Here is a 24,110-nt window from a genome sequence, read left to right as displayed (position 1 = left end):
TGTGCTGGGACCGGTGACAGGCAAAGCTTTGGGGACAATTCTCAGAGTTTTGGGGATATCTCTCCAAATCCTGGGTCAGTCACAGCTTTGGGGACACCTCTCAGAACTCTGGGGACACCTCTCCAAACCCTGGGGACACTTTTCAGGGCTCTGGGTCAGTCACAGCTTTGGGGACACCTCTCAGAACTCTGGGTTCCCTTCGGAGGCTGTGCTGGGTCAAAGGACAGCCACAGCTTTGGGGACAATTCTCAGAGCTCTGGGGACACCTCCCAGGACTCTGGGACAGCCACAGCTTTGGGGACACTTCTCAGAGCTCTGGGGACAACTTTCCAAACGCTGGATCAGTCACAGCTTTGGGGACACCCCTCAGAGCTTTGGGGACATCTCTCCAAACCCTGGGGACACCTTTCAGAGCTCTGGGGACACCTTGTGAGGCTGTGCTGGGACAAGTGACAGCCACAGCTTTGGGGACACCTGCCAGAACCCTGGGTCAGTCACAGCTTTGGGGACACTTGTCAGAGCTCTGGGGACACCTCTCAGAACTTTGGGGACACCTCTCAGAACCCTGGGACAGCCACAGCCTCGGGGACAGCCATCAGTTCCATCAGAGCAGGATCTCTGATCTGAGCTGGGATCTCATCAGGCCCCAGCAGCTGAGGCAGCCCCTGACTCTGCATTTCCCCTGCCTGATAAACAATTCCACTCTGCAGATCCCCACCATGGCTCAATTATGACTTATTCTCACACTGTTTCATAAAAAAATCATCATTTTTAAGCTTTTTAAGCCCAGGACTGGGTCTGGTTGAACCATCAGTGTAAATTGGGCCAGGCTGCTGTTTGGGTGCCCAGGTTTAGGCTCCCTGCACTCTGAGCTCCTCCTGGAGCAGAAGAAGATGAGCAAATAAAATCTGAGAGTGAAGCCCAGCGTGGGTGGATCCATCAGATCTCTGATCTGAGCTGGGATCTCATCAGGCCCCAGCAGCCCCTGACTCTGCATTTCCCCTGCATGATAAATAATTTTCACAGCTAAGTAATTCTGATTTTCCCACCGAAATAATTCCCATTTTCCCACCTAAATAATTCTAATTTTCCCACCTAAATAATTCTAATGTTCTCACTAAAGTAATTCCAATTTTCCCACCTAAATAATTCTGATTTTCCCACCTAAATAATTCCAATTTTCCCACCTAAATAATTCTGATTTCTCCACCTAAATAATTCTAATTTTCACACCTAAAGAATTCTGATTTTCACACCTAAATAATTCAAATTTTCCCACCTAAATCATTCTGATTTCTCCACCTAAAAAATTCTAATGTTCACACATAAGTAATTCTAATTTTCCCACCTAAATAATTCTGATTTTCCCACCTAAATAATTCTAATTTTCACACCTAAATAATTCTGATTTTCTCACCTAAATAATTCTAATTTTCACACCTAAATAATTCTAATTTTCCCACCTAAATAATTCCAATTTTCCCACCTAAATAATTCTGATTTTCACACCTAAATCATTCTAATTTTCCCACCTAAATAATTCCGATTTTCCCACCTAAATCATTCTGATTTCTCCACCTAAATAATTCTAATTTTCACACCTAAGTAATTCTGATTTTCTCACCTAAATAATTCTAACTTTCCCACCTAAAGAATTCTAATTTTCCCACCTAAATCATTCTAATTTTCCCACCTCAATAATTCCTGACCCACAGCAAACCCTGTGTAAGAAATTTCAGCCTTCTCTCTCTACTGGCACGAACTAATAAATATTAATTAATAATTTTTGAGGGGAATTGTTGAGCTTTGACATCTGCTGCAGATGTCCCTGGCGCTGTCACTGCCTCTCGGGGACACCCAGCAGAGCCCAGGCTGTCATTCTGTAATTCTGTAATTAATTCTGTAATTAATTCTGTAATTAATTCTGTAATTTCTGCTTCCAAACTTCCAACAATCACCCAGTGACTCAGAGCCCGCAATAGAAGGGTGGAAATTGAAAATTCACTCTGACCACCGAGCTCTGTGTGGGCACAACGTTTGGGAGACTCATTTGCTCCAGTGCTAAAGAGAAAATATAGAAAAAAAATAGAAAAAAAACTCAAAAAAACTAAAAAACCCAGCATTAATAGCTATTTAATTGCTTGTGAACTCTGACTGGAAAACAGGGGCAGAATCCCACCCAAATTTGGATTCTGAAGCTGAAGTCACAGCCCAGCTCTCCAGCGTTTTTTTGTTGGGTTTGGGGTTTTTATGATCCAGTTCCTATCAGCATCTGGACTGCCAAAAATGCCTTTTTTCCCCCCAGGAAACAGCAGTGTGGTTTCTCCTCATCATGAGAGAGTTCTCATCAGCTCAAGTGACAACAAATGCAGGTGCTCCTCTGCTTTTCTCTGTCCTTCCAGCAAGCCTGGGGAGGGAACAGCTGTTTCCAGTGAAAAAATAATAAAATAAAACCCAAAACAAAATAAAACCACCATCCTGCTGACCCAAGCTGAAATGTGACGTGGAAATGGGATTTTTGACCTTGAGAGCTGCAAAGTTGCTCCCTGTGAAGATTAAAAATAACGAATCTTTGTAATGCTGAGTGGAGCTGAGCGAATTCATCCCCAAGCAAAGGGCCAAGGCTTTAAATAGCACCGGGGTTTTGATGACTTTTTGAAGTCCTCAGCCGAAGAACTCGCCCCAGCATTTGCAAACATTCATTTGAGGAGCAGCTGGTTTCCTCAACTGCATTCTTGTCTCATTTTTCCTCTCGTTTTCCTCACAAAATAAGATTTTTGTTGCTGCAGATGTTCAGGGGAGGCTGCTCTGTTCTCATCTCTCACAAGGCTGTGTGGATGAATAGAACGTTGATTTTTCCTCACTTTAGGGTTCTGTTTAGCCCCTGGTTTTTGAGTTAGGTGCTGATACAATGCTCAGCTCTCTCTCTGTATAAATGTATATATTTCGTGTCCCTCTCCCTCGCACGCCATGTGGGTTTAGGCACTCATCCACCATGAATAATGTCCAGGGCCAGGTCACAAACTTCCCATAGCAGGGGCCCTGTTTGCATCCTCTCCAGGCCATTGCAGGCAACTCAGAAAACCCAAACAAACCCAGAAACTGCTCCTGCTGCAGGAAGATGGGAAGGGGGAAAGACAAAAGGGGGGTTTTTTAAAGAAAGGTTGGGTATTTGGGGTGGGTGGTGCTGTGGGATGGGGATGGTGGCAGCAGGGAGGGCTCGGGAATGGGGCTGAGGGAAAATGGGGCTGAGGGAAAATGGGGCTGAGGGAAAATGGGGCTGAGGGAAAATGGGGCTGAGGGAATGGGGCTGAGGGAAAATGGGGCTGAGGGAAAATGGGGCTGAGGGAATGGGGCTGAAGGAATGGGGCTGAGGGAAAATGGGGCTGAGGGAAAATGGGGCTGAGGGAAAATGGGGCAGAGGGAATGGGGCTGAGGGAAAATGGGGCAGAGGGAACGGGGCTGAGGGAAAATGGGGCTGAGGGAAAATGGGGCTGAGGGAAAATGGGGCTGAGGGAAAATGGGGCTGAGGGAACGGGGCTGAGGGAACGGGGCTGAGGGAAAATGGGGCTGAGGGAATGGGGCTGAGGGAATGGGGCTGAGGGAATGGGGCTGAGGGAAAATGGGGCTGAGGGAAAATGGGGCTGAGGGAAAATGGGGCTGAGGGAACGGGGCTGAGGGAAAATGGGGCTGAGGGAATGGGGCTGAGGGAATGGGGCTGAGGGAAAATGGGGCTGAGGGAACGGGGCGGAGGGAAAATGGGGCTGAGGGAACAGGGCTGAGGGGAAATGGGGCTGAGGGAATAGGCCTGTTCTTCCAGAGGGGGCTGTGGGAGTTTGGGGCTGCAGGGATGGATCTGTCGGGGATGAGGATGCGGGAAAGGGGCTGCTCTACCGGAGGGGTCTGTAGGAGTTTGGGATGGATCTACGGGGATGGGGATATGGGAACCGGACTGCTCTGCCGGAGGAGCCTGTGGGGAATGGGGCTGAGGGAATGGGGCTGAGGGATGGGGATGCGGGAATGGGGCTGCTCTACCGGAAGGGTTTGGCCTCAGGGATGCGGGATCGGGACTGCAGGAACGGGGCTGTTATCCCGGTGAAGGGTGCGGGAACAGGACTATGGAGATTGGGATCTTGTCCCTGCGGGGATATGGGATCGGGACTGCGGGATCGAGGCTGTTATCTCAGTGGAGGGTGCGAGACTGGGACTGTGGGGATTGAGGTCTTGTCCTTGTGGGGATGCGGGATCGGGGCTGCTGTCCATGCGAAAGGTGCAGGATCAGGACTGCGGGATCGGGTCTATTCTCTCAGCGAGGGCTGCGGGATCGGGACTGCGGGAATGGGTGTGTTGTCCCCTCGGAGCTGCGGGATCGGGGCTGTTCTTCCAGCGGGGACTGCGGGACAGGGGCTGTTGTCCCTGAGGGGGCTGCGGGATCGGGGCTGCGGGGATCGAGGCCGTTGTCCCTGAGGGGGCTGCGGGATCGGGGCTGCGGGGATGGGGCTGCGGGGATGGGGCTGCGGGATCGGAACTGCGGGGATCGAGGCCGTTGTCCCTGAGGGGGGTGCGGGATCGGGGCTGAGGGGATGGGGCTGTTCTCCCACCGGGGCTGACTGCGAGATCGGAACTGCGGGCACCGGGACTGCGGGGATGGGGCCGTTGTCCCCTCGGGGCCGTTCTCCCCCCGGTGCTGCGGGGATGGCGCTGTTCTCCCCCGGTGCCGCGGGGGGAGCCTCGTCCGGCGGAGCTCGGCGGCGGCCCCGGGGCGGCGGTTGCGGCTGCGGGGGGGGGCTCCGCCCGCGGCAGCGCATGCTCCGTGCCCGCCCAACCTGCGCTTTAAACGGCGGCGGAGGCGCGGGCAGCGCGCTGAGCTCCGGCTGCGCCCAGGTACGGCCGGGCACGGCGCTGGGCTGGGCTCTGGAGGTGGGCATGGCACGGAGCCGTGCTGGGCGCGGGGGTGGGCCGAACCGAACCGAACCGAGCCGGGCCGGGGGGATGCGCGGGCGGGGATGCGGCTGTGGCTGCCCCGCGATGCCGGTACCGGGATGCGGCTCCCGCTGCCTCCCCCGGGGGCTCCGCGCACATCCCGAGGCTCCCGGCGCTCCCTCCGCTCCCGCAGCACCGAGCGCTGCCCGCCGGCTCCGGCCGGGACGGCGGCGCTGCCCGCGGGAGGAAGAGGAGGAGGAGGCGCTGCGGGGCTGATGCTCCTGAGGGAAAACAACAAAAAAGCGGAGCAGGAGGGACTGGGGAGCGTGTCCTGCCCTCCCCGAGCTCTTCCCGAACTCCTCGTTCCTGCAGGGACACCGCAAGGTGTGAAGGATCCTGAGCGGGCAGAGTTCGGGCAGCGGGACGGACTCACGGGAATCCTGCAGAGTTGCGGGGACAGGTCAGTGAATCCTTAGAATCCGAGCAAAGGGAGTTTTCTTTACCCCCTGTAAAGAAAAACTCATATTCATTACCCCCCCGTAATGAAAACTCAATTTCCATTACACCCCATAATGAAAAATTAATTTTCATCGCCCCCCCTGTGATGAAAAACTCATTTTCATCACCCCCCCGTAATGAAAAACTCATTGTTACTGCACCCCCTGTGATGAAAAACTCATTTTCATTGCACCCCCTGTGATGAAAAACTCATTTTTATTGCCCCCCCCGTAATGAAAAACTCATTTTCATTGCCCCCTCTGTATTGAAAAACTCATTTTCATTATCCCCTGTAATGAAAAACTCATTTTTATTGCCCCCCCCTCCGTAATGAAAAACTCATTTTCATTGCCCCCGGTTCTGTTTGGGTTTGGTGCCTCCGCTCCAGCTCTGCTGTCCCCAAATGCCACAACGGGGATAATTCCAGGCATTCCTGGCTTTGGCAGGGCTCGAGGGTTTGGTGGTAAAATCCTGGAGTTGTTTATGATAAACATAAACTCCTCGTCTCATTTGTCTTGCCACGGGTGACAGCTTTAGGAGGAAGGGAGAAACACTAAAATCAATTTATTAATTTCATGCTGGTGATGGCCCGACCTGGCAAGATGCTCCATTTCCATTTTTATGTTACAAATAAATATAAAATTGGGAGTGAAAGAGATTTCCTGGTGTTCACCTGAACCTGTTAAACTCATGAGCAGCACAGAGAAAGTGGCCAGGCTAAAAATCCCATTTTTGCCCTGTTCTGGTTCTAGGTGTGATTCAGGAGAGCAGCCTGTGTGTGTAACATGAGAATATCTCCAAATTTATAGAAATAGAACATGAGTAAGAACTTCAAAAGTACCCAAATGACCTGGGCACTGAAGTCATGCAGACACTCCTGAAAAACATGTACCAGCCTTGAAACCTTTCCTATTATTCGCCCCACCTGCAATTTTCTTTCTTTCTTTTTTTTTCTTTTTTTTTTTTTTTAAATATTTGATGCTGTCTGAAACTTTCTGGCATCATCCAGAGCTGCTTCCCCTGGTGGGGAGTGGCACTGGAGCCAGATTTACCAACCCTGGCATTCCAGGCTGTGCCTGAAACTCTGGATTTGCCAGAAAATTAAAACTCTGGATTTTGTTACCACAGAAAAGTAAAAATCTGGATTTTATTGCCACAGAAAAGTAAAAATTTGGATTTTATTGCCACAGAAAATTAAGTAAAACTTTGGATTTTATTGCCACAGAAAAGTAAAAACTCTGGATTTTATTGCCACAGAAAAGTAAAAATTTGGATTTTATTGCCACAGAAAAGTAAAAATTTGGATTTTGTTGCCACAGAAAACTAAGTAAAAATCTGGATTTTATTGCCACAGAAAAGTAAAAATCTGGATTTTGTTGCCACAGAAAAGTAAAAATTTGGATTTTATTGCCACAGAAAACTAAGTAAAACTCTGGATTTTATTGCCACAGAAAAGTAAAAATTTGGATTTTATTGCCACAAAACTAAGTAAAACTTTGGATTTTATTGCCACAGAAAAGTAAAAATCTGGATTTTGTTGCTACAGAAAAGTTCAGCTCTGGATTTTTATTGCCACAGAAAACTAAGTAAAACTCTGGATTTTATTGCCACAGAAAAGTAAAAATTTGGATTTTGTTGCCACAGAAAACTAAGTAAAACTTTGGATTTTATTGACACAGAAAAGTAAAAATTTGGATTTTATTGCCACAGAAAACTAAGTAAAAATCTGGATTTTATTGCCACAGAGCACTTGGCTGATAGGATTTGGGAAAAAAAAAAAAAATTAGAAATTTGGTATGGACAACAAGGATCTCCAGAATTAACAGCAAATTAAATGAGAGTTTGCAGGGGATATAAATCCCTGGATTTGGGGATTTAGGGAGGGAATTCTCTTTGCTGTGGGATTATTCCCCTACAAATTGTGGTGATTTCTGTGGGTGCTTTGTCCTCTTCTCCAGATCCCAGTGAGCACCAGGAAGGTGCAGAGCACTTAAACCCCACCAGCGCCAAAAATAACCAAAAAATCCCATTTTTATATCATAATTTTGGTTATATCTGTGCAGGGAGAGGCTGGAATCCCTGAGTTTAAAAAAACCACAGCCCTGGCTCTGCTTTGCCTTCGCCAGAGTCCCTCGGAAATGATGTTTAGCATAAACTCTTGGTAACCTTTTCCCCAAACTGTTTATTTCGCTGGAGCACTCGAGTGGCAGCGCCGGGGAGGGGAGGAGGGGAGATTTTGGCTTTTCCTCCTTGAATTTCATCTCTTTTCCCATCAGCCAAAACCCCAGAACGGAGCTCAGGGGGATGGTTGGGCCCTTGGGCCTCTCTTGATGGCGTTGGGAGTTCAAAACTCCAAAAAAATAATTTAAAAAATCGCTTTAATGCAGCGCTCAGGGCCTGTTTGCCTCCTGTGATTTACTCCAAAGAGCTAAAAACACAGCCTAAACAGTTAAAAACCCATCCCAAGCAGCTAAAACTCACCCCAAACTGCTGAAACTCATCCCAAACTGCTAAAAACCCACCCCAAGCAGGTAAAACTCATCCCAAATGGCTAAAAACTCAGCCCAAACTGCTAAAACCCATCCCAAACTGCTTAAAAATCACCCCAAACTGCTCAAACTCATCCCGAAAGAGCTAAAAACTCATCCCAAACTGCTAAAAACTCATCCCAAGCAGCTAAAAACCCATCCTAAACTGCTAAAATCCCAGCCCAAACTGCTAAAAACTCATCCCAAACTGCAAAAACCCAATCCCACACTGCTAAAACTCATTCCAAATGCCTAAAAGCTCTTCCCAAGCAGCTGAAACCCCATCCCTAATTGCTAAAAACTCATCCTAAACTGCAAAAAACCTAGCCCAAGCAGCTAAAAACCCATCCCAAACTGCTAAAAACCCATCCCAGTGAGTGATTTTTTTCCCTGATGGTGATTTTGTGCTTTTGCATCTCGATTCCATCTTAATTTAGGATTAATGAGCAGAGCTGGCTCTTGGGTGGGATTTGAAGTGGGTCTGACCAAACCCCTCCATTTTACCTGGACTTAGTGAGTGATTTTGTGCCTTTGCCTCCCAATTTCCTGCTCTTAATTTGGGATTAATGAGCAGAACTGGCATTTGGGTGGGATTTGAAGTGTATCTGACCAAACCCACTTCAAATCCCAAACTTTATCTGGACCTTGTGAGTGATTTTATCCCTGATGGTGATTTTGTGCCTTTGCATCCCAATTCCATGTTCTTAATTCTCAAAGGAGCAGAGCTGGTTCTTGGGTGGAATTTGAAGTGTGTGTGACCAAACCCCTCCACTTTAACTGAACCTTGTGAGGGATTTTGTGCCTTTGCCTCCCAATTTCCTGCTCTTAATTTGGGATTAAAGAGCAGAACTGGTTCTTGGGTGGGATTTGAAGTGTATCTGACCAAACCCTTTCACTTTAGCTGTACCTGGTGAGTGATTTTATCCCTGATGGTGATTTTGTGCCTTTGCATCCCAATTCCCTGCTCTTAATTCAGGATTAATGAGCAGAGCTGGCTCTTGGGTAGGATTTGAAGTGGGTCTGACCAAACCCACTTCAAATCCCAAACTTTATCTGGACCTTGTGAGTGATTTTGTGCTTTTGCATCCCAATTCCACGTTCTTAATTTGGGATTGAAGAGCAGAGCTGGCTCTTGGGTGGGATTTGAAGTGGGTCTGACCAAACCCCTCCATTTTACCTGGACTTAGTGAGTGATTTTGTGCCTTTGCCTCCCAATTTCCTGCTCTTAATTTGGGATTAATGAGCAGAGCTGGCTTTTGGGTGGGATTTGAAGTGCATGTGACCAAACCCCTCCACTTTATCTGGACCTTGTGAATGATTTTATCCCTGATGGTGATTTTGTGCCTTTGCATCCCAATTCCCTGCTCTTAAATTGGGATTGAAGAGCAGAGCTGGCTCTTGGGTGGGATTTGAGGTAGATGTGAGGAAACCCCTCCACTTTAACTGGACCTTGTGAGTGATTTTGTGCCTTTGCCTCCCAATTTCCTGCCCCTAATTTGGGATTAATGAGCAGAGCTGGCTTTTGGGTGGGATTTGAAGTGGGTCTGACCAAACCCCTCCACTTTATCTGGACCTTGTGAGTGATTTTTTTCCCTGATGGTGATTTTGTGCCTTTGCATCCCAATTTCCTCTTCTTAATTCTCAAATGAGCAGAACTGGCTCTCGGATGGGATTTGAGGTAGATGTGACCAAACCCCTCCACTTTACCTGGACCTAGTGAGTGATTTTGTGCTTTTGCATCCCAGTTCCATGTTGATGATTTAGGATTAATAAACAGAGCTTTTGGGTGGGATTTGAAGTGGGTGTGAACAAACCCCTCCACTTTATCTGGACCTAGTGAGTGATTTTGTGCCTTTGCATCCCAATTTCCTGCTCTTAATTTGGGATTAATGAGCAGAACCAAACCCACTTCAAATCCCAAACTTTATCTGGACCTTGTGAATGATTTTATCCCTGATGGTGATTTTGTGCCTTTGCATCCCAATTCCACGTTCTTAATTTGGGATTAAAGAGCAGAGCTGGCTCTTGGGTGGGATTTGAAGTGGGTCTGACCAAACCCCTCCACTTTAGCTGTACCTGGTGAGTGATTTTATCCCTGATGGTGATTTTGTGCCCTTGCATCCCGATTCCATGTTCTTAATTTAGGATTAATTAATAAGCAGAGCTCTTGGGTGGGATTTGAAGTGGGTCTGACCAAACCCCTCCACTTTACCTGGACCTTGTGAGGGATTTTGTGCTTTTGCATCCCAGTTCCATGTTGTTGATTTAGGATTAATAAGCAGAGCTCTTGAGTGGGATTTGAAGTGCCTGTGCCCAGTCCCCTCCACTTTATCTGGACCTTGTGAGTGATTTTTTTCCCTGATGGTGATTTTGTGCCTTTGCATCCCAATTCCATCTTAATTTAGGATTAATTAGCGGACCAGGCTTTTGGGTGGGATTTGAAGTGCCTGTGACCAGTCCCCTCCACTTTATCTGGACCTTGTGAGTGATTTTTTTCCCTGATGATGATTTTGTGCTTTTGCATCCCAATTTCCTCTTCTTAATTCTCAAATGAGCAGAACTGGCTCTTGGGTGGGATTTGAAGTGTGTGTGACCAAAACCCTCCATTTTATCTGGACCTTGTGAGTGATTTTGTGCCTTTGCATCCCAGTTCCATGTTGTTGATTTAGGATTAATAAGCAGAGCTCTTGGGTGGGATTTGAAGTGCCTGTGACCAAACCCCTCCATTTTACCTGGACTTAGTGAGTGATTTTGTGCCTTTGCCTCCCAATTTCCTGCTCTTAATTTGGGATTAAAGAGCAGAGCTGGCATTTGGGTGGGATTTGAGGTGCATGTGAGGAAACCCCTCCACTTTAACTGGACCTTGTGAGGGATTTTGTGCCTTTGCCTCCCAATTCCCTGCTCTTAATTAGGATTAATGAGCAGAGGTGGCTTTTGGGTGGGATTTGAAGTGCCTGTGACCAGTCCCCTCCACTTTATCTGTACCTTGTGAGTGATTTTTTTCCCTGATGATGATTTTGTGCTTTTGCATCCCAATTTCCTGCTCTTAATTTGGGATTAATGAGCAGAACTGGTTCTTGGGTGGGATTTGAAGTGTATCTGACCAAACCCACTTCAAATCCCAAACTTTATCTGGACCTTGTGAATGATTTTATCCCTGATGGTGATTTTGTGCCTTTGCATCCCAATTCCACATTCTTAATTTGGGATTAAAGAGCAGAACTGGCATTTGGGTGGGATTTGAAGTGGGTCTGACCAAACCCCTCCACTTTAGCTGTACCTGGTGAGTGATTTTATCCCTGATGATGATTTTGTGCCTTTGCATCCCGATTCCATGTTCTTAATTTAGGATTAATTAATAAGCAGAGCTCTCGGGTGGGATTTGAAGTGGGTCTGACCAAACCCCTCCACTTTACCTGGACCTTGTGAGGGATTTTGTGCTTTTGCATCCCAGTTCCATGTTGTTGATTTAGGATTAATAAGCAGAGCTTTTGGGTGGGATTTGAAGTGCCTGTGACCAGTCCCCTCCACTTTATCTGGACCTTGTGAGTGATTTTTTTCCCTGATGATGATTTTGTGCCTTTGCATCCCAATTTCCTCTTCTTAATTCTTAAAGGAGCAGAGCTGGCTCTTGGGAGGGATTTGAAGTGTGTGTGACCAAAACCCTCCATTTTATCTGGACCTAGTGAGTGATTTTGTGCCTTTGCATCCCAGTTCCATGTTGTTGATTTAGGATTAATAAGCAGAGCTCTTGGGTGGGATTTGAAGTGCCTGTGACCAAACCCCTCCACTTTATCTGGACCTTGTGAGTGATTTTGTGCCTTTGCATCCCAATTTCTTGCTCTTAATTTGGGATTAAAGAGCAGAGCTGGCTCTTGGGTGGGATTTGAGGTAGATGTGAGGAAACCCCTCCACTTTATCTGGACCTTGTGAGTGATTTTGTGCCTTTGCCTCCCAATTCCCTGCTCTTAATTTGGGATTAATGAGCAGAGCTGGCTCTCGGGTGGGATTTGAAGTGTGTGTGACCAAACCCCTCCACTTTATCTGGACCTTGTGAATGATTTTATCCCTGATGGTGATTTTGTGCCTTTGCATCCCAATTCCCTGCTCTTAATTTGGGATTAATGAGCAGAGCTGGCTTTTGGGTGGGATTTGAAGTGGGTCTGACCAAACCCTTTCACTTTATCTGGACCTTGTGAGTGATTTTTTTCCCTGATGATGATTTTGTGCCTTTGCATCCCAATTTCCTCTTCTTAATTCTCAAATGAGCAGAGCTGGCTCTTGGGAGGGATTTGAAGTGTGTGTGACCAAACCCCTCCATTTTATCCGGACCCTGTGAGTGATTTTGTGCTTTTGCATCCCAATTTCCTGCTCTTAATTTGGGATTAATGAGCAGAACTGGTTCTTGGGTGGGATTTGAAGTGTATCTGACCAAACCCCTCCACTTTAGCTGTACCTGGTGAGTGATTTTATCCCTGATGATGATTTTGTGCCTTTGCATCCCAGTTCCCTGCTCTTAATTTAGGATTAATGAGTAGAGCTGTCTCTCGGGTGGGATTTAGAGTGGGTGTGACCAAACCCTTTCACTTTAGCTGTACCTGGTGAGTGATTTTATCCCTGATGATGATTTTGTGCCTTTGCATCCCAATTTCCTCTTCTTAATTCTTAAAGGAGCAGAGCTGTCTCTCGGGTGGGATTTGAAGTGGGTCTGACCAAAACCCTCCATTTTATCTGGACCTAGTGAGTGATTTTGTGCCTTTGCATCCCAATTTCCTGCTCTTAATTTGGGATTAAAGAGCAGAACTGGCATTTGGGTGGGATTTGAAGTGGGTGTGAGGAAACCCCTCCACTTTATCTGGACCTTGTGAATGATTTTATCCCTGATGGTGATTTTGTGCCTTTGCATCCCAATTTCCTCTTCTTAATTCTCAAAGGAGCAGAGCTGGCTCTTGGGTGGGATTTGAAGTGTGTGTGACCAAAACCCTCCATTTTATCTGGACCTTGTGAGTGATTTTGTGCTTTCGCATCCCAGTTCCATGTTGTTGATTTAGGATTAATAAGCAGAGCTCTTGGGTGGGATTTGAAGTGCCTGTGACCAAACCCCTCCACTTTATCTGGACCTTGTGAGTGATTTTGTGCCTTTGCATCCCAATTCCCTGCTCTTAATTTGGGATTAATGAGCAGACCTGGCTCTTGGGTGGGATTTGAGGTAGATGTGAGCAAACCCCTCCTCTTTAACTGGACCTAGTGAGTGATTTTGTGCCTTTGCATCCCAATTTCTTGCTCTTAATTTGGGATTAAAGAGCAGAGCTGGCTCTTGGGTGGGATTTGAAGTGCCTGTGACCAGTCCCCTCCACTTTATCTGTACCTTGTGAGTGATTTTTTTCCCTGATGGTGATTTTGTGCTTTTGCATCCCAATTTCCTGCTCTTAATTTGGGATTAATGAGCAGAACTGGTTCTTGGGTGGGATTTGAAGTGTATCTGACCAAACCCACTTCAAATCCCAAACTTTATCTGGACCTTGTGAATGATTTTATCCCTGATGGTGATTTTGTGCCTTTGCATCCCAATTTCCTCTTCTTAATTCTCAAATGAGCAGAACTGGCTCTCGGATGGGATTGGAGGTGCATGTGAGGAAACCCCTCCACTTTATCTGGACCTTGTGAGGGATTTTATGCCTTTGCCTCCCAATTCCATCTTAATTTAGGATTAATGAGCAGAGCTGGCTCTCGGGTGGGATTTGAGGTAGATGTGACCAAACCCCTCCACTTTACCTGGACCTAGTGAGTGATTTTGTCCCTGATGGTGATTTTGTGCCTTTTCTGGGCCGTGTTGGGCTGGCTCTGCCCCTGCTCCAGGCTGTTTTCCTGTTCCTTCCCCTCTCCCAGAGCTGTGGGGTCACCCCAGCGTGGGAGTTGATGCCCAGCGTGGTTTTGGGGCTGGGCTGGCACAGGGTGTGCTGCTGGCTGTCCCTGTGATCTCTGCCCACCTCGCTCTGGATTCTGGCACAATTCCCGAGCTCTGCCTCGGAGCTGTGCTCGGACAATGCAGGATTGTTGTGGTCACGGGGTGAGCGCTTCCCTGGGCTCAGCAGGGCCCATGGACCCCGGGCTGGAGCACAAAGGGACAGGGAGGGGACAGGGACAGCGGGATGGGTGCCAGGTGCCGGCTCAGGGCAGGACAGGGAGGGCTTTGTGCTGCTCCAGAGGTGCCTTTGGGAATGTGGGTGACAGCTCCTGATGGGAGCGTTGGTGACAAACGATTCCTGTTGGGAATGTGGGTGACAAACCATTCCTGTTGGGAATGTTGGTGACAAACAATTCCTGTTGGGAATGTGGGTGACAAACGATTCCTGATGGGATAATGGGTGACAAACCATTCCTGGGAGTTTGGGAATGTTGGTGACAAACCATTCCTGTTGGGAATGTGGGTGACAAACAATTCCTGTTGGGAATGTTGGTGACAAACCATTCCTGTTGGGAATGTGGGTGACAAACAATTCCTGTTGGGAATATTGGTGACAAACCATTCCTGTTGGGAATGTTGGTGACAAACGATTCCTGTTGGGAATGTGGGTGACAAACGATTCCTGTTGGGAATGTTGGTGACAAACGATTCCTGGTGGGAATGTTGGTGACAAACGATTCCTGATGGGATAATGGGTGACAAACCATTCCTGGGAGTTTGGGAATGTTGGTGACAAACCATTCCTGTTAGGAATGTTGGTGACAAACCATTCCTGTTGGGAATGTTGGTGACAAACCATTCCTGGTGGGAACGTGGGTGACAATTGCTGTACGTTTGGGAATGTTGGTGACAAACCATTCCTGTTGGGAATGTTGGTGACAAACCATTCCTGTTGGGAATGTGGGTGACAAACAATTCCTGTTGGGAATATTGGTGACAAACCATTCCTGTGTATTTGGGAGTGTTGGTGACGAACTGTTGGGAATGTGGGTGACAAACGATTCCTGATGGGATAATGGGTGACAAACCATTCCTGTTGGGATAATGGGTGACAAACCATTCCTGGGAGTTTGGGAATGTTGGTGACAAACCATTCCTGGTGGGAACGTGGGTGACAAACCATTCCTGTTGGGAGTGTTGGTGACAAACGATTCCTGTGTATTTGGGAGTGTTGGTGACAAATGATTCCTATTGGGAATTTTGGTGATAAACAATTCCTGTGCGTTTGGGAATGTTGATGGCAAACTGTTCCTGTTGGGAATGTTGGTGACCAACAATCCTCTGAGTTTGGGAATGTTGGTGACAAACAATTTCTGTTAGGAATGTAAGTGACGAATGATTCCTGTGTGTTTGGGAGTGTTGGTGACAAATGATTCCTGTGCATATGTTGGTGACAAGCAATTCCTAAGTGTTTGGGAACATTGGTGACAAACGACTCCTGTTGGGAGCGTTAGCGAATGACAAACAATTCCTGTACATTTGGGAATGTGGGTGACAAACAATTCTTGTGTATTTTGGAGTGTTGGACACAAACAATTCCTGATGGGAACATCGGTGACAAACGATTTGTGCGCCGGGGCAGTGAGAGCAGCTGGAACAAAAGGTTGCCGTGCCCTGGCCAAGGCCCAGTGAGCAGCTAATGGGCCTGGAAGGGTGGCTTTGATGAGCTGGGCCTGCAGGGTGGCTTTTCATGAAAAGTGACTGAGCTGGGCCTGGCTTTGGATGGGACTGACTGAGCTGGGCCTGCAGGGTGGTTTTGGATGGGACTGACTGAGCTGGGCCTGGCTTTGGATGGGACTGACTGAGCTGGGCCTGGAAGGGTGACTATTCATGGATGGGACTGACTGGCTTGGGGGTGGCTTTGGATGGGACTGACTGAGCTGGGCCTGCGTGGTTGGATGGGACTGACTGAGCTGGGCCTGCAGGGGTGGCTTTGGATGGGGACTGACTGAGCTGGGCCTGGCTTTGGATGGGGACTGACTGAGCTGGGCCTGCATGGATGGACTTGTGAGCTGGGACTGGCTTGGAGGGACTGGACTGCAGTGGGTGGCTTTGGATGGGACTGACTGAGCTGGGCCTGGCTTTGGATGGGACTGACTGAGCTGGGCCTGGCTTTGGATGGGACTGACTGAGCTGGGCCTGGCTTTGGATGGGACTGACTGAGCTGGGCCTGGCTTTGGATGGGGACTGACTGAGCTGGGCCTGGCTTTGGATGGGACTGACTGAGCTGGGCCTGCAGGGTGGCTTTGGATGGGACTGACTGAGCTGGGCCTGCAGGGCTGGCTTTTCATGAAAAGTGACTGAGCTGGGCCTGGCTTTGGATGGGGACTGACTGAGCCAGGCCCAGGACAGAGCCGGGGATGCTCTGAGTGTGCAAATCCAAAGCAGAGCTCAGGAATGACACAGGGATGGCTGCAGGGAGGGAAGGAAGGACGGACAGACACTTCCCAGCTATTCAATCTCCCTAGCCCATGGAGATTGTTTCAGGTGAAATTCCTGCAGCCTCAGTGCTGAGATGCCTCCCCACAGGCTGAGGATGAGCTGTTGGGATGATGATCCCACAGGGATCATCGTTTATCTGTGATTCTCCAAACAGGCTGGGCTGTGCTGCCCCCAGAGCCTCCCATCCATCCCAGGCTGAGAGCAGAGGATGAGTGTTGGGTTAAACCCTTTCCTGACCCAGAGCTGGGATAACTGAGAGGTGTTTTAAAAACTTTTATTCCATTTTCAGTCTCGAGAGAAGGATGAAACAATACAGAAATAGAATAGAATAAATTTAATATAATAGAATTAATATAACTAATGTAATATAGTTAATATAAGTAATATAATAAAATAGAGAATATTTAATAAAATAGAAAATATAATATCATATAATACAATACAATATAATTAATTTAATATAATTAATATAATGAAATAGAAGATAAAATATCATATTATATAGAAAATATAATAGATAAAATATACTATAAAATAGAAAATATAATATAATATCATATAATGCAATACAATACAATATAATTAACTTATTATAATATAGTTAATATAATAGAATTAATATAATGAAATAGAAGATAAAATATAATATTATATAGAAAATATAATAAATAATAAATATATTATAATATAAAATAGAAAATATAATGTAATATGAATCTAATTATATAATATCTAATTATATTATATATATAATATGGTACAATTCACGCCACCACAACCAGAAATTAACTATTTCCTAACCACAAAACCCCATAAGCATTTCTTGTCCTGCCAGCTTTAGCCACACCTCTCTGTAGATGCCATTCCCTGACATTTGCACACAGATCCACCCTGTGTGTGCCTTGTGTGACACCCATGAACTGTCCCCAACCCCATTTCCCACACAGAGCTGTCCCCAACCCCATTTCCCAACAGACCCCAACATGTCCCCAACCCCATTTCCCACACAGGAGTGTCCCCGAACCCATTTCCCACAGAGACTGTCCCCAGCCCCATTTCCCACAGAGATGTCCCCAACCCCATTTCCCACAGAGAGTGTCCCCAACCCCATTTCCCACAGAGGAGTGTCCCCAAACCCCATTTCCCACAGAATGTCCCCAACCCCATTTCCCACAGGAGTGTCCCCAAACCCATTTCCACAGGAACTGTCCCCAACCCCATTTCCCACAGGGATGTCCCCAACCCCATTTCCCACAGAGAATTGTCCCCAACCCCATTTCCCACAGAGAATTGTCCCCAAACCCATTTCCCACAGGGAACTGTCCCCAAACCCATTTCCCACAGAGTGTCCCCAAACCCATTTCCCACAGAGAACTGTCCCCAACCCCATTTCCCACACAGGAGTGTCCCCAACCCCATTTCCCACAGGGAACTGTCCCCAAACCCATTTCCCACAGAGGAGTGTCCCCAAACCCATTTCCCACAGAGTGTCCCCAAACCCATTTCCCACAGAGGAGTGTCCCCAGACCCATTTCCCACAGAGTGTCCCCAAACCCATTTCCCACAGAGAACTGTCCCCAGCCCCATTTCCCACAGAGTGTCCCCAAACCCATTTCCCACAGAGGAGTGTCCCCAAACCCATTTCCCACAGAGTGTCCCCAAACCCCATTTCCCACAGAGAACTGTCCCCAGCCCGATTTCCCACAGAGTGTCCCAAGACCCATTTCCCACAGAGGAGTGTCCCAAACCCCATTTCCCACAGAAGAATGTCCCAAACCCATTCCCACAGAGAACTGTCCCCAAACCCATTTCCCACAGAGGAGTGTCCCCAACCCCATTTCCCACAGAGTGTCCCCAACCCCATTTCCCACAGAGTGTCCCCAACCCCATTTCCCACAGAGTGTCCCCAAACCCATTTCCCACAGAGTGTCCCCAAACCCATTTCCCACAGAGGAGTGTCCCCAGACCCATTTCCCACACAGGAGTGTCCCCAAACCCATTTCCCACACAGGAGTGTCCCCAAACCCATTTCCCACAAAGTGTCCCCAACCCCATTTCCCACAGAGTGTCCCAGACCCATTTCCCACAGAGTGTCCCCAAACCCATTTCCCACACAGAGCTGTCCCCAAACCCATTTCCCACACAGAGCTGTCCCCAACCCCATTTCCCACAGAGGAGTGTCCCCAAACCCATTTCCCACAGAGGAGTGTCCCCAAACCCATTTCCCACAGAGTGTCCCCAGACCCATTTCCCACAGAGGACTGTCCCCAAACCCCATTTCCCACAGAGAACTGTCCCCAGACCCATTTCCCACAGAGTGTCCCCAACCCCATTTCCCACAGAGGAGTGTCCCCAACCCCATTTCCCACAGAGGAGTGTCCCCAAACCCATTTCCCACAGAAGAATGTCCCCAGCCCCATTTCCCATAGAGTGTCCCCAAACCCATTTCCCACAGAGGAGTGTCCCCAGACCCATTTCCCACACAGGAGTGTCCCCAAACCCATTTCCCACACAGAGCTGTCCCCAAACCCATTCCCACAGATAACTGTCCCCAAACCCATTTCCCACAGGGAACTGTCCCCAACCCCATTTCCCACAGAGAACTGTCCCCAACCCCATTTCCCACAGAGGAGTGTCCCCAACCCCATTTCCCACAGAGTGTCCCCAAACCCATTTCCCACAGAGTGTCCCCAGCCCCATTTCCCACAGAGGAGTGTCCCCAACCCCATTTCCCACAGAGGAGTGTCCCCAACCCCATTTCCCACAGAGAACTGTCCCCAACCCCATTTCCCACAGAGTGTCCCCAAACCCATTTCCCACAGAGGAGTGTCCCCAAACCCATTTCCCACAGAGTGTCCCCAAACCCATTTCCCACAGAGGAGCCCTTGGTGGCACAGCCCTGTCCCTGTGCTGGCACAGCCAGGCCGGTGCTGGTGCCAGCCCAGGTGCCCTGGCCGCGTGCCCAGGGCACTCTGCAGGAATATCAGAGATCTCTGGGCCTCATTTGGGCCTCCCTGAACTTTACCCCAGCAAACAATGGCGAGAGGCAGCCTGGCATGGAGGGAAAATCCTGGTCCTGGCATGGAGGGAAAATCCTGGTCCTGGCATGGGGGGAAAATCCTGGTCCTGGCATGGAGGGAAAATCCTGTTCCTGGCATGGAGGGAAAATCCTGTTCCTGGTATGGAGGGAAAATCCTGGTCCTGGCATGGGGGGAAAATCCTGGTCCTGGCATGGAGGGAAAATCCTGTTCCTGGCATGGAGGGAAAATCCTGGTCCTGGCATGGAGGGAAAATCCTGGTCCTGGCATGGAGGGAAAATCCTGGTCCTGGCATGGAGGGAAAATCCTGTTCCTGTTCAATGTTTGCTGTACAAACTGCCATACCTGATTTTGACAGCAAACAGGGAGAAATTTCAGCTCTCAGAGCTCCTGTGCCACAGAACCCCTCAGAGGGCTCTGCAACATCCAGGCAGCTTTGAATTTGAACCCCATGCCTAATTAGTAAAAAAAAAGCTAATAATTAATTTAGGGCTGATGTTCTTTCCAGGGCTCAAAATAGAAGTGAGGTTCCTGTTTGGGTGGGGAGTGAGGGGGTGGTAAAAATGCCTCACTCCATCCACCTCCTGGAGAAATGGCAGCTTTGAGCTTTGTTTTGTTTTGTTTTATTTAAATTGGAAAATTTCCCTTCCAGATATCCCTCGCTGCTCTGTTTGTTTTGGTCAATGTTAAACCCCTGCGTGCTGTGAGTCCACAGCACGTTAAACTGATGGTGAGAAGGGGGAAAAGCCAAAAAGCTTCTTAAGTTCTCCATCAAGACCTTCCAGTGAAACTTATCTGCCTCAGGAAATAAAAATCTGATCGCTCCTTGTCTTTGCAATTATCAGGCAAAAAAATAAAACTGTTTAATCTGCTGTTTTCAGGCCCAGGCCTGGTGGCTGCTCTGTCACGATAAGGAAAAGTCTCCCCGTGATCTGAGGCCCCTCATTAACCCCCAGGGGCTGATGATGTGCTGCAGGCAGAGCCAGACACGTGAAATTGGGGTTTTTTTTTTTTACAGTTTTGAGATGTGGATTTTGCCCTTAAAATTCCCATTATTCCCTGCACACCTTCCCCTGTGATGTGACAGAAAATCCCTTGGAACCCTGGCATAAAAACTCCTCTTCTTGGCCAGGAGGGTGAAAATGAGTGAGGGGGACAAGGAAATCTTAGAGCAACTCCCAATTTAAAATATTTAGAGAGTTTTGCTTCATTCCCTGTGCCCATTCCCATGCCAGGGGCATTCAGAGCCCTGGGCTGTGAGTGCTGGGGCTCAGCTCTCCCAGCTGACCTGAAACTGCTTTTATTTTTTTTACAGCTCTGAGATGTGGATTTTGCCCTTAAAACACCCCAGAAAATTCCCATTATTCCCTGCCCACCTTCCCCTCTGATTGACAGAAAATCCCTTGGAACATTGGTATAAAATCTCCATGGGTGAATGGGAGGGTGAAAACGAGTGAGGGGACAAGGAAATCTCACAGAAATTCCTAGTTTAAAATATTTTGAGAGTTTTGCTTCTTTCCTTTTGCCCATTGCCATGCCAGGGGCACCGGGGGGCTGTGAGTGCTGGGGCTCAGCTCTCCCAGCTGACCTGAAACTGCTTTTTTTTTTTTTTTTACAGCTCTGAGATGTGGATTTTGCCCTTAAAATTCCCATTATTCCCTGCCCACCTTCCCCTCTGATTGACAGAAAATCCCTTGGAACATTGGTATAAAATCTCCATGGGTGAATGGGAGGGTGAAAACGAGTGAGGGGACAAGGAAATCTCACAGAAATTCCTAGTTTTAAAATATTTTGAGAGTTTTGCTTCATTCCTTGTGCCCATTCCCATGCCAGGGGCACCGGGGGGCTGTGAGTGCTGGGGCTCAGCTCTCCCGGCTGTCCTGGGGCTGCTTTTATTTTTTTACAGCTCTGAGATGTGGATTTTGCCCTTAAAACACCCCAGAAAATTCCCATTATTCCCTGCCCACCTTCCCCTGTGATGTGACAGAAAATCCCTTGGAACATTGGAATAAAAACTCCATGGGCAGAGGGGTGAATGGGAGGGTGAAAATGAGTGAGGGGACAAGGAAATCTCACAGAAATTCCTAGTTTAAAATATTTTGAGAGTTTTGCTTCTTTCCTTTTGCCCATTCCCATGCCAGGGGCACCGGGGGGCTGTGAGTGCTGGGGCTCAGCTCTCCCAGCTGACCTGAAACTGAAACTGCTTTTATTTTTTTACAGCTCTGAGATGTGGATTTTGCCTTTAAAACACCCCAGAAAATTCCCATTATTCCCTGCCCACCTTTCCCTGTGATGTGACAGAAAATCCCTTGGAACATTGGTATAAAAACTCCATGGGCAGAGGGGTGAATGGGAGGGTGAAAACGAGTGAGGGGACAAGGAAATCTCACAGAAATTCCTAGTTTTAAAATATTTTGAGAGTTTTGCTTCTTTCCTTATGTCTATTTTCATGCCAGGGGGGCTGTGAGTGCTGGGGCTCAGCTCTCCCAGCTCTCCTGGGGCTGCTCCTCACCCTGCAAAGGCTCTTTTGTCTGCTTCAAAGCCGTGACCTCATTTCACAGCCAGAAAACAGAGGGGGAGAAACCCCCACAACCTGCCAGGGGATTTTATTTGTACAAATAAAAATAACTGGGATTGTGGGGCACAGAATTGCCATGGGGAGATGGCCTGAGCAGCCTGGGGCTGCTGAAGGGTTTGCTCAGTGCCTCCTTTGAGCAGGAGCACGAGCTCGGGCCGCCAAAATTTGCAGCCAGAGGGGTTCTGGAAGATGTGTGGAGTTTGGGTTGTTCCCTTTTTTTCCTGAGGAAAAGCTCCTGGCAAAAGCAGGATGAGATGACGTTCAGTGTCAGGGATGTCTGGAGTTCAATTTTGGGTGCCTGGAGCATGTGTAGAGTTTGGGTTATTCCCCTTTTTTCCTGAGGAAAAAGCTCCTGGCAAAAGCAGGGATGGCTGGAGTTCAGTTTTAGGTGCTGGTGGCTCCTGGAAATGTGTGGATTTTGGGTTGTTCCCCTTTTTTCCTGAGGAAAAAGCTCCTGGCAAAAGGAGGATGAGATGAAGTTCAGTGTCAGGGATGTCTGGAGTTCAGTTTTGAGTGCCTGGAGCATGTCTGGAGTTTGGGTTGTTCCCTTTTTTTCCTGAGGAAAAGCTCCTGGCAAAAGCAGGATGGGATGTTGGAGTTGAGTTTTTGGTGCTGGTGGCTCCTGGAAATGGTGCCTGGAGCATGTCTGGAGTTTGGGTTGTTCCCTTTTTCTCCTGAGGAAAAAGCTCCTGGCAAAAGGAGGATGAGATGAAGTTCAGTGTCAGGGATGTCTGGAGTTCAATTTTGAGTGCCTGGAGCATGTCTGGAGTTTGGGTTGTTCCCATTTTTTCCTGAGGAAAAAGCTCCTGGCAAAAGCAGGATGGGATGTTGGAGTTGAGTTTTTGGTGCTGGTGGCTCCTGGAAATGGTGCCTGGAGCATGTGTGGAGTTTGGGTTGTTCCCTTTTTCTCCTGAGGAAAAAGCTCCTGGCAAAAGCAGGATGGTCGGAGTTCAGTTTGGGGTGCTGGCAAAAGCAGGGATGGAGAGAGTTCAGGTGCAGGGATGGCTGGAATTCAGTTTTTGGTGCTGGTGGCTCCTGGAAGTGTGTGCCTGGAGCATGTGTGGAGTTTGGGTTGTTCCCTTTTTCTCCTGAGGAAAAGCTCCTGGCAAAAGCAGGGATGGGATGTTGGAGTTGAGTTTTTGGTGCTGGTGGCTCCTGGAAATGGTGCCTGGAGCATGTCTGGAGTTTGGGCTGTTCCCATTTTTTCCTGAGGGAAAAGCTCCTGGCAAAAGCAGGATGAGATGAAGTTCAGTGTCAGGGATGTCTGGAATTCAGTTTTGAGTGCCTGGAGCATGTCTGGAGTTTGGGCTGTTCCCTTTTTCTCCTGAGGGAAAAGCTCCTGGCAAAAGCAGGATGGGATGTTGGAGTTGAGTTTTTGGTGCTGGTGGCTCCTGGAAATGGTGCCTGGAGCATGTCTGGAGTTTGGGTTATTCCCCTTTTTTCCTGAGGAAAAAGCTCCTGGCAAAAGCAGGATGAGATGAAGTTCAGTGGCAGGGATGTCTGGAGTTCAATTTTGGGTGCCTGGAGCATGTCTGGAGTTTGGGTTGTTCCCTTTTTCTCCTGAGGAACAGGCTCCTGGCAAAAGCAGGGATGGTTGGAGTTCAATTTTGGGTGCTGGTGGCTCCTGTGTGCCTGGAGCATGTGTGGAGTTCGGATTATTCCCCTTTTTTCCTGAGGAAAAGGCTCCTGGCAAAAGGAGGATGAGATGAAGTTCAGTGGCAGGGATGTCTGGAGTTCAATTTTGGGTGCCTGGAGCATGTGTAGAGTTTGGGCTGTTCACTTTTTCTCCTGAGGAAAAAGCTCCTGGCAAAAGCAGGATGGGATGTTGGAGTTGAGTTTTTGGTGCTGGTGGCTCCTGGAAATGGTGCCTGGAGCATGTGTGGAGTTTGGATTGTTCGTTTTCCTGAGGAACAGGCTCCTGGCAAAAGCAGGGATGGTTGGAGTTCAATTTTGGGTGCTGGTGGCTCCTGTGTGCCTGGAGCATGTGTGGAGTTTGGGTTATTCCCCTTTTTTCCTGAGGAAAAAGCTCCTGGCCAAAGCAGGGATGGGATGTTGGGAGTTCAGTGTTGGGTGTAGTTGGGGTGAGATTTATCTGAGCCCTGTGTGGGCACAGTTTGGGGTCAGGGCCGCCCCTC

At 48.2% G+C, this 24,110-nt stretch overlaps 1 protein-coding gene across 3 annotated transcripts in view; it reads left to right on the top strand.

Annotated features, from left to right (window-relative positions):
* Positions 1-4,821: 4,821 nt before the first annotated feature.
* The window catches only part of SLC45A3 (solute carrier family 45 member 3), a 55,342-nt gene continuing 36,053 nt past the window's right edge, over positions 4,822-24,110 (top strand). For 2 of the 3 annotated variants that reach the window (XM_064733155.1, XM_064733157.1), the window contains exons 1-2: positions 4,822-4,884; positions 5,296-5,383. The gene's annotated coding sequence lies outside the window, so the exon portion shown is untranslated. Of the gene's footprint in view, positions 4,921-5,295; positions 5,384-24,110 lie in introns of all 3 variants that reach the window. The other variant, XM_064733156.1, reaches the window with a different exon arrangement.

The sequence above is a fragment of the Zonotrichia leucophrys genome, chromosome 26 (assembly GCF_028769735.1).
Source record: "Zonotrichia leucophrys gambelii isolate GWCS_2022_RI chromosome 26, RI_Zleu_2.0, whole genome shotgun sequence".
NCBI classification, from domain to species: domain Eukaryota; kingdom Metazoa; phylum Chordata; class Aves; order Passeriformes; family Passerellidae; genus Zonotrichia; species Zonotrichia leucophrys.
Note: the sequence above shows the minus strand (reverse complement) of the source record. Positions and strands in the feature narration are given on the sequence as shown.